Below are 8,881 nucleotides of genomic sequence, written 5' to 3'. Positions count from 1 at the left end.
GTGGGGGAGCCCCCCCCTGTCACTCACAGAGTAGGGCTGATAGGGGAGTTGGGGCACCGCCCCCTGTCACACACAGGGCAGGGCGGATTAGGGGGTTGGGGTGCCACACCCTGTTACACTCAGGGCAGGGCCGATGGGGAGGTTATGGCTCTACCCCCTCACACACAGAGCAGGGCCCGTGGCGGGGGAGTTGGGGGGCTCCCCCCATCAGGCACAGAGCAGGGCTGATCAGGGGGTTGGGTCGCCTTCCCCTGTCACGAACTTGAAAGTAAGTTCATGACTACAGAAGTTTTTTAGTAGTTCTTGTCTGGAGTCAAGAAATATTTTTTTGGAGGAAGTTTCTCAAACTTTTTCATTTCAGGATTCCACTTTATTATTACAAATTATCAAAAACCCTAAAGAGCATTTGTTTATGTCATAAATAACATCTGAGAAAACTTTTTAGTATTAGAAACTAAAACTGAGAAATGTTTAAAATATTTGAAAATACCAATAAGACCATTATATTTTCACTAGATAATACTTTATGAAAAGTCACTATATTTTCCAAATTGAAAAAACATTTAGTGAGCAGAGGTATATTATTTTATCTTTTAAAATATTGTTAATGTTGACTTAATAATTCCCGTATCTACTGAAGAAAATCAGACCTCACACATATAACATAGTTGGAAAAAGAAGAAGCTTGCAGACTCTCTGAAAGGATCTTGGAGGCCACGATAGGTCTCAAGACCATGCTTTGAGTTCCTGTCTTAGAGTAATGTCTGGAATTGCCATCAGAAGGCTCTAGTTCGTCATTCTAGGTTGGTCATCAAAGTTTAAGGACACCAAGGAAGGAAAAAAATTAATTTATTCCTTAGGATGTTTTGGATTGTTAAATTATTTTATGCAGTTGACCCCAATATAGTTCTTTGTTAATTTACTTTGTAAATTTGAAAGCACTATATAAATATAAAACAGGAGTCCAGGCTTGGGGAAGAGTTTGTTTAAATTTACTGGCTTTCAGGAGGTTTCCAGATGCTCAGACTGCTGCTTGGCAACTGGCATGAGAGAAATGAAGGGAGTGGTGAAAGATTATGGAGTGGTTAGGCTTGGTGGGGAGCCATGAGGTTGGGGTAAAGCCTTGAGTATTGGGTGAAAACCACGAGGCCTGGGTGGGAGTATCAAGGCTTGGATGAAGCCTGGAGAGGCAGCTGCAGAACCAAAAAATACAACCAGGGACTGATTTTCAAAACATTCCCACTGGTTGCATCTTTGGCTCTTCATCCTTGTCGATCTTGTGGTTTTTGTTTGTTTTTTTTTTCTCTGTATCTTTTCCCCGGAATGGTTAGCCTGTAATCTAAATTAAGAAGTTGGGTCCTAACTGGTTTGGCTCAGTGGATAGAGCGTCGGCCTGCGGACTGAAGGGTCCCAGGTTCGATTCTGGTCAAGGGCACGAACCTTGGTTGTGGGCACATCCCCAGTAGGGGGTATGCAGGAGGCAGTTGATCGATGTTTCTCTCTCATCGATGTTTCTAACTCTCTATCCCTCTCCCTTCCTCTCTGTAAAAAATCAATAGAATATAGTTAAGAAAAGAAGTTGGCTCCTGGAATGGATTCTGAAATTGACTACAAACTTCTTGAGCAAGGAAGACAGGATTGTGCAGACAAAGAATTACAAACTCTGAGGGACCTTCCTTTTGCTTTATACATTGTTACTCACTTGGGGGACTTTATGAAATGGATAATAATCTCACCCATTCATAGCTAAGATCTTAAAAGATTTATGGATTCTTGTTTAAAAAACTTTTTTTCCAAACATCTGATAACTTTACAGGGTCTGAATTAAAAGTATTTATATATAAAAAAGAAAAGAAAATTGGTTTCAGAACAATGATTCCACTGAGGGTAGGAGGAGTTTCAATACACAATGACAAAAGAATACATTAAGTCACTAATTATAGGTAAAGTATGAAATCAGGGAGCAATCTATAATTACTTATAGTAAGTAGTTATTTCAATATAATAAATAACTATATTGGTGAGAAAGTGTTAATCATAACATTTTAAGTAGGGCTATTATTTACCTGAATGAAATAAACTTTTGTTCTGATCAGCATCTTTCTTTATTTTTTAATTTTCCAATAATTTTATTTATTTATTTTGAAATATATTTTTATTGTTTATAGTATTACAGAAATCCTCCATTCCTCCCTTCCCCCTCCTCCCAGCCCCTACTCACCCACCCCCTAGGTCTTCACCACCCTATTGCCCATATCCATAGGCTATGCATATAAGTATATTAAGTTCTTTGGTTTATCTCTTCTTGTCCCCTCAACCTCACATTGAGGTGTGTCAGTCTGTTCCACACCTCTCTGCTTCTGGTGTTATTTTGTTGGTCAATTCCTTTTGTTCATTAGATTCCACAAATAAGTGAGATCATGTGATATTTGTCTTTCTCAGGTTGGCTTATTTCACAGCATAATATTTTCCAAGTCCATCCATGTTGATCAGCATCTCTTTAAATTTGGTTACTTTTTTTGTTACTTTAACAAAACTTGCTGCCAACTTAATGTGAGAAGTTTAACAAACATTTTCTGATTTTTCGTTTATCTCTGGTTCCAACGGAAGAACTTGAAAAGGAGTCTAAAAAGAAGCCACTGGGAAGGTGAGTAAAAACCAAGAGTGTGTGATTCTGGAAGCCAATTGAGGTAAGTCTTTTAAAGAGGAGGGAGTGACTCACCCTCTTAATTGACGTTGAATGATGAAACAAAGATGAATAATGCAAATTGATCACCAGATTTAGTGATGTGGAGGTCATTGGTGACCTGGACAACAAAAGTTCTTATGGAGTAGTTAAGGTGAAAGCTCCATTGATGTAAGATCAAGAGAGAATGGGAGTAGAGGGGTTGAAAACTCTGAATAAACAGCTCTTTTCAGGAGCGTTGATTTAAAAAGGGCAATAGAGAAATGAAGCAGTAGATAATGGGTAAAATGGGATTGAGAGGTGGTTTTTGATATAAACAATAGCATGTTTATATGCTGACTTTGTTTTAGAACTTCAGTGGTGAGCTTATGAGCACAATGCACATAGATCCTTTCCTTATACAACCCTAAATATGACGGAGGGAAATGGTGCTAAACAAATGATTGAACAGATAATTAGATAATTATCATTTCAGTGACCATTAAAAGAAAATGCACAAGGTGCCTTCACAGCATAATTGACAGACATAACTTTCTCAAGGACATCTGGAAAGGCTTTTCCAAATAAATAATATGCAAGTTGCACTTGGAGGGTAATAGTACATGCAAAGGCCTTGGTTAGAAGGAATATGCCATACCCAAGATACTGAAAAAAAGCCACTGCGTTTGACCTGCAGAGAGGGAGGAAGATGAGTGGGTCAGAAGGTAAAGTTGAAGAGATAAGCAGCAATCAGGTTATTTAGGTCAGAGCCCCTAGTATTAGTTATTTGGTTTTTATACCAAGAGCATTAAGGGCTTTATGTGATGCTCACAACAAAAGTGAACCAGCCTATACTTATTCTCTGACTGGCTTATTTCGCTTAGCATAATGCTCTCCAGGATAAGTATCACAGGATCTCACTCATTTGTGTAATATCATGAACAACATAAACTAATGAACAAAAATAGATCCAGAGACAGAGAAGCATCAAACAGACTATCAAACCTCAGAGGGAAGGCAGGGGGATGGGTAAGAGATCAGCCAAATAACTTGTATGCATATAAACATAACCAGTGGACACAGACAATAGGGGGCTGAAGGCCTGGGCTGGGGGGCAGAGGCTGGCTGCTAGAGATCAATGGAGGAAAAATATGTAATACTTTTAACAATAAAGACTTTTAAAAAAATAAGTGAACCAGAAGAAATTGAAAGGTAAAAGGTGGAACAGATAGGAAGCAGGATGAAAAGGTGAATTGAATGACTACTATTTATACTGCTACACAGAACATTAGGCCAAGTCTATTTGTAGCTTCATAATCAACTATTTCCCAATACACTCAGTTTTTCAGTTTTCAACAATTGAGAGATATCTGTTCTCCTAATCAAATTACAAGCAGGTCCAATTTGTTAAGATTGCCAAAAACAAAGATAATATTACTCCTTGTGTAATATTCTCCAACGATGCATTCTCTCTCTCTCTTTCTTTCTCTCTCTCTCCCTCTTAAAAAGTAATATATTTTCCAACTCTTTATTAGGAAGTTTTCAAGCACATAGAAAACATGAAAAACTTTTCTAGTGAACACATATATATGCACAACCTAGTCAAGAAATTTTATTAATGTGTTATTTTTTTCTCTATTTTGCTGCACAATTTGAAAGGTACAGATTTCATAATGCTACATATGCAAATACCTCAATATGTATCTCTTTAAAATAAAGGCATTATCTTCCATAATCTCAATATTATAACTCTTAATGTAATTAAAAATAATTCTCTGAAATCATCTAATACCCATCCATATTTGATATCCATTGATGCCCCCCTCAGAATCTTTTATAGAAAGCCTTATTTGGATTATAATTCTATTTTTAAATTATATTTTTATTGATTTCAGAGAGGAAAGAAGATGGAGAGAGAGAGATAGAAACATCAATGATGAAAGAGAATCATTAATTGGTTGCATTCTGCACCCCACCCTGTGGACTGAGCCAGCAATACAGGCATGTGCCCTGCCTGGAATCAAACCATGATCTTCTGGTTCATAGATGGATGCTCAACCACTGAGCCACGCCAGATGGGCTAATTTTCATTATAAATGCAAGATTCAATGATTTACTTCAAATTTACAAAAGTTATGCAACCATTACCATAATCTAATTTTAGAACACTTCTATCTCTCCAAAGTAAACCTCATATTAAACCAGGAAAACATCAAGGTTCAAACATGCCATTTAATTGTCGCTCTAAGCCAGGGGTTCTCAACCTGCGGGTCGCGACCCCTTTGGCGGTCTAAGGACTCTTTCACAGGGGTTGCCTAAGACCATCCTGCATATCAGATATTTACATTACGATTCATAACAGTAACATTACAGTTATGAAGTAGCAACGAAAATAATTTTATGGTTGGGTCACATGATGTATTTAAAGGGCCAAAAGGTTGAGAACCACTGCCTAAACTTTTCTTCTACAACAATTTTCATTTCTCCCCATGTAATTTAGAAAAGATCAACTTTGTTTTATAGAATGTCCCATATTCTGGATTTAGCTACGTATTTTTTCATGACATTATTTAAGTTGTTTCTCCAGTGCTCCCAGACCCAGTATTTTCTATTAAAGTCTTGGTGAGTTCATTCTGACATATTTGAAATAAAGCCCAAATTTGTTAATTATATCCCGCCTATAAAATGTAAGCCTCATGAAGTTGCAGACTTTGTGTGTATTGTTTAACACTAGTGCCTGATCAATAAATCACCTACATTCAAATTATATATTTTATGCCATATAGATGCAATGTTAAAGATATTTTTCTTCTTAAATTGTATTATGGTCAAAATAAAGTTATGAAACCATGATATATTTTCTAATATTTACTAAGCTGTAATTCACTACTGATGAAAAGCAAGTTTTATTCCATTTCAGTATGCCAACATCATTTTAGGTGTTTTTCTAATTTTTAGGATATCAAATTTATTTCCATGATTAGGAATTTCATGATCAAAGAGTTTGGAATAGGTTAAGCCAAACAGATTACATTGGCTATTTATCAGAAAATCTAAGGGATTGAATAAGTAATCTGTATGCTCATATTCAGGGCTATTGAAGGATTTCAATTTAGAATTGATTTCTTCCATAGAGAAAAGCAGGTATCTAGAGTTTCTGAGTTTGGAGTAACTCAAATATACAGGAATCTTCAGATCCCTGATTCAGGTAATTATATATTATTTCAGTGTCAGTCAAAGGTGAAAAAGATTCAGGGGAGTCTAAGCGAAAACAGCTGACTTCCTAATGTGGAACTTTCCTATATTCCTGAGTACTGCATGGCAACTGCTGCAGGCAATGTTATAATAAATAGGTAAAAAAAATGATATCATATGTTGTTACATGTCAGGTTAGCAAATTATGTGACTCAGAATATATGCCAAAGCAGTGGATGTAGCATGGTAGTCTGGGCAATGCTAAAGATTTTACCCTTTAGGGATCTGCAATACAGTAAGGGAAAAAGAAATTACAAATGACTATCTATTAATATAAATAACAGAAAGATATGCAGCCACATAAAGAAACATAGATAGTTAGAAATCTGAAATATTAAAGGAAGAAACTCTTAGTAGAGTTTATAGATTATCCAGGCTGATTGGATAGTTTTCATTTGTTTTTTGCTAATTACAGTTAACACTGGTCCTTAAGCATCACTGCACTTGCAGGTATGAAGAGAGAAGAGAAAATATGAATCAGTGCATTTCAACAGCTCTGGTAGTCAGGTTGGGTAAGGAAAGAAGTTGAACATAATAACTTAATTGGTGGCGTTTTGAGTTTATTTTTATTTTCCCAAGCTTCTTCATTATCATAAAAATGTTGTATTCAGCCAGAACGTTGTGCAGAGAAATACATTGACTAGTTTAAGCTAAACTCTCATCTCCACTCTCACCCCAAAAGTACTTCATGTATCAGAACATTTTTGATTGATTAGATAAATAAATGAAACACTTGCCTCAATAGACCCAATTTATAGAAACTGACATTTTCAACCAATTTAAATTTTATTAACTTAAGACTCTATTTTGCCCTTTCCAGGGAGCATTTGTCCTGTGACCTTCTGAACTTTAAGGAAGATATACATCTATCTTACTTGCATTAGACATTAGAGTCCTTAGCTAGAACTTGCAGCCACTTTTCATGACAACATTCTTTAATAATGCAGGCTTTAAATCAGGCTCCTAGGGGTCCAGTCTTGGATATAGCCTGTATTAGCTTTGAGACTTTGGACAAATTACTTAAACTTCCTCAGACTGAATTTCCTCATCTGTCAAAGGGGAAAATTAATAGTAACTACTCCATGGAGTTTGGAGAATTAAATGAGATAATTCATGTAAAACAATTGGAATGGTATCTCCTCAAGGTGAATACTGAATAATTGTAATCATTATTACATGACTAGAGGCCCTGGTGCACGAATTCATGCATGGGTGGGGCCCAGCTGGGGGGAGGGGCCACGGGCGGTTGGCAGGCCGGCCCCACCCCCTGGCTGAATTCCCAAACTCCCGGTCGAGGGGACAATTTGCATATTAGCCTTTTATTATATAGGATCCCTGATGATAGTAACAAGAATATCAAGTCTTTACATTTATCAAGTCTTTTACAAGTTTCAAACCATGACCAAAGAATATTTAATTTGAACTTGGGAGCAGGAGAATGGATTGTAAACAGAATGATCATATATCAACTCAATTTTCAGATGTGAGATCTGAGACACAGAAAGGTTACATGATTTGTAGGAGAGCACTTAGCAAGTAAATGGGGGAGGTGGGCCTTCAATTCTAATGGTAATGATAATTTGCTGCATTACTGAATTTTCTTAAGACACTTTATCTGCCTTTATCAAACAAACTCATCCTCAGTACTCTTCCTTCAATGAAGAACTCCCCTTTGCTCCCAGGGATAAATTCAGTCATCTCTTCCATATAGTTTTGCAAATCAGGCCAGTTACAGAACCACTAGAAGCCCAGTGCATGAAATCGCATGGCCCTGACCACCTGCATGCACCTCGCTGTGCTCACAGCCCTGACTACCCCCCTTGGTCTTTGGTCGTTAAGGCATGAGGGCCATAGGCCTTTTATAATATAGATAGTTCCCTTTGATTCCAGCATAATAATGTAATGCCAATACAAATTTTCAGTTTGTGATGCTCCTGAGCACACCTTACCACTATTTCCAATAATCAACTATAAGTATTGTATCAAATAAGTTTATGTGCTCTCATCTTTGAATTTCTAGGAACTGTGTTATATATATAGTCATTTCTAATGTGAGAAAGTATATGACATGTAAATGTATCCAGCTTCAATAAAAAACTGATGCTTTTATCTATTGCATAGCTGGTATATTCATATACAGGTGTCCCTCAAAATGTATACACACTGTAACAGTTGATAGCTCAATTTCGAAAAGGAAATACATTTTAATAAGCATTGCCTTTATAATTATTCAAAGTGTGTGTATACATTTTGGGGACACCCTATTTTTACGTATATGCATTGCATGTACTAAGTGTACCTGTTAATAATGCGGATTTTGTAATCAAAGAAAAAACATAATGATTTCAAGAGAAACATCAAAAGTGCTTTATTCAAAGTAATGTCCATCACTAGCTACACATTTTCCCCGTCTTTCAGGTAATTTGTGGATACCATCGCAATAGAACTTGTCTTGTTTTGAGGCAAACCATTCACAGACCCAATTTTCCACTTCTTCGTATGTTTTCAAGTGCTGCTCAGAAAGTGCATGTGCCATCAATTGGAACAAGTGGGAATCTGGAGGAGCAAGGTCTAGTGAATACAGCGAGTGGGATAATACTTCTCAGGTCAGATCTTTTAACGTGTCTTTAACTGGTTTTGAAGTGTGTGATGGTGCATCATCATGAAGCAAAATTACTTTGCCATGTCTTCTGTAACATTCTGGTCATTTCAGGATCAAAGCATGGTTCAAATTGATTAGTTGTTGTTGTAGTGATCAGTATTAAGGGTTTCACCTGGCTTTAGAAGCTCATAATACACCACACCTTCCTGATCACACCAAACGCAGAGCATTGTCTTCTTTCCAAAGCAATTTGGCCTTGCAGTGGATGTTGATGGTTGACCTGGATAAACCCATGATTTGTGCATTTGGGATTCTCAAAATAAATCCACTTTTCATCACCAGTCACAACTCAATGCAAA

At 36.9% G+C, this 8,881-nt stretch overlaps 1 protein-coding gene across 3 annotated transcripts in view; it reads left to right on the top strand.

The window, feature by feature from the left end:
- The window catches only part of FAM133A (family with sequence similarity 133 member A), an 81,561-nt gene that overhangs the window by 62,925 nt on the left and 9,755 nt on the right, over positions 1-8,881 (top strand). For 2 of the 3 annotated variants that reach the window (XM_006752667.2, XM_015564914.1), the window contains exon 3: positions 2,611-2,690. The gene's annotated coding sequence lies outside the window, so the exon portion shown is untranslated. The remainder of the gene's footprint in view (positions 1-2,610; positions 2,691-8,881) is intronic. The other variant, XM_006752668.2, reaches the window with a different exon arrangement.

The sequence above is a fragment of the Myotis davidii genome, unplaced genomic scaffold (genome assembly GCF_000327345.1).
Source record: "Myotis davidii unplaced genomic scaffold, ASM32734v1 scaffold550, whole genome shotgun sequence".
NCBI lineage: Eukaryota > Metazoa > Chordata > Mammalia > Chiroptera > Vespertilionidae > Myotis > Myotis davidii.
This window is presented reverse-complemented; position numbering and strand designations above follow the sequence as displayed.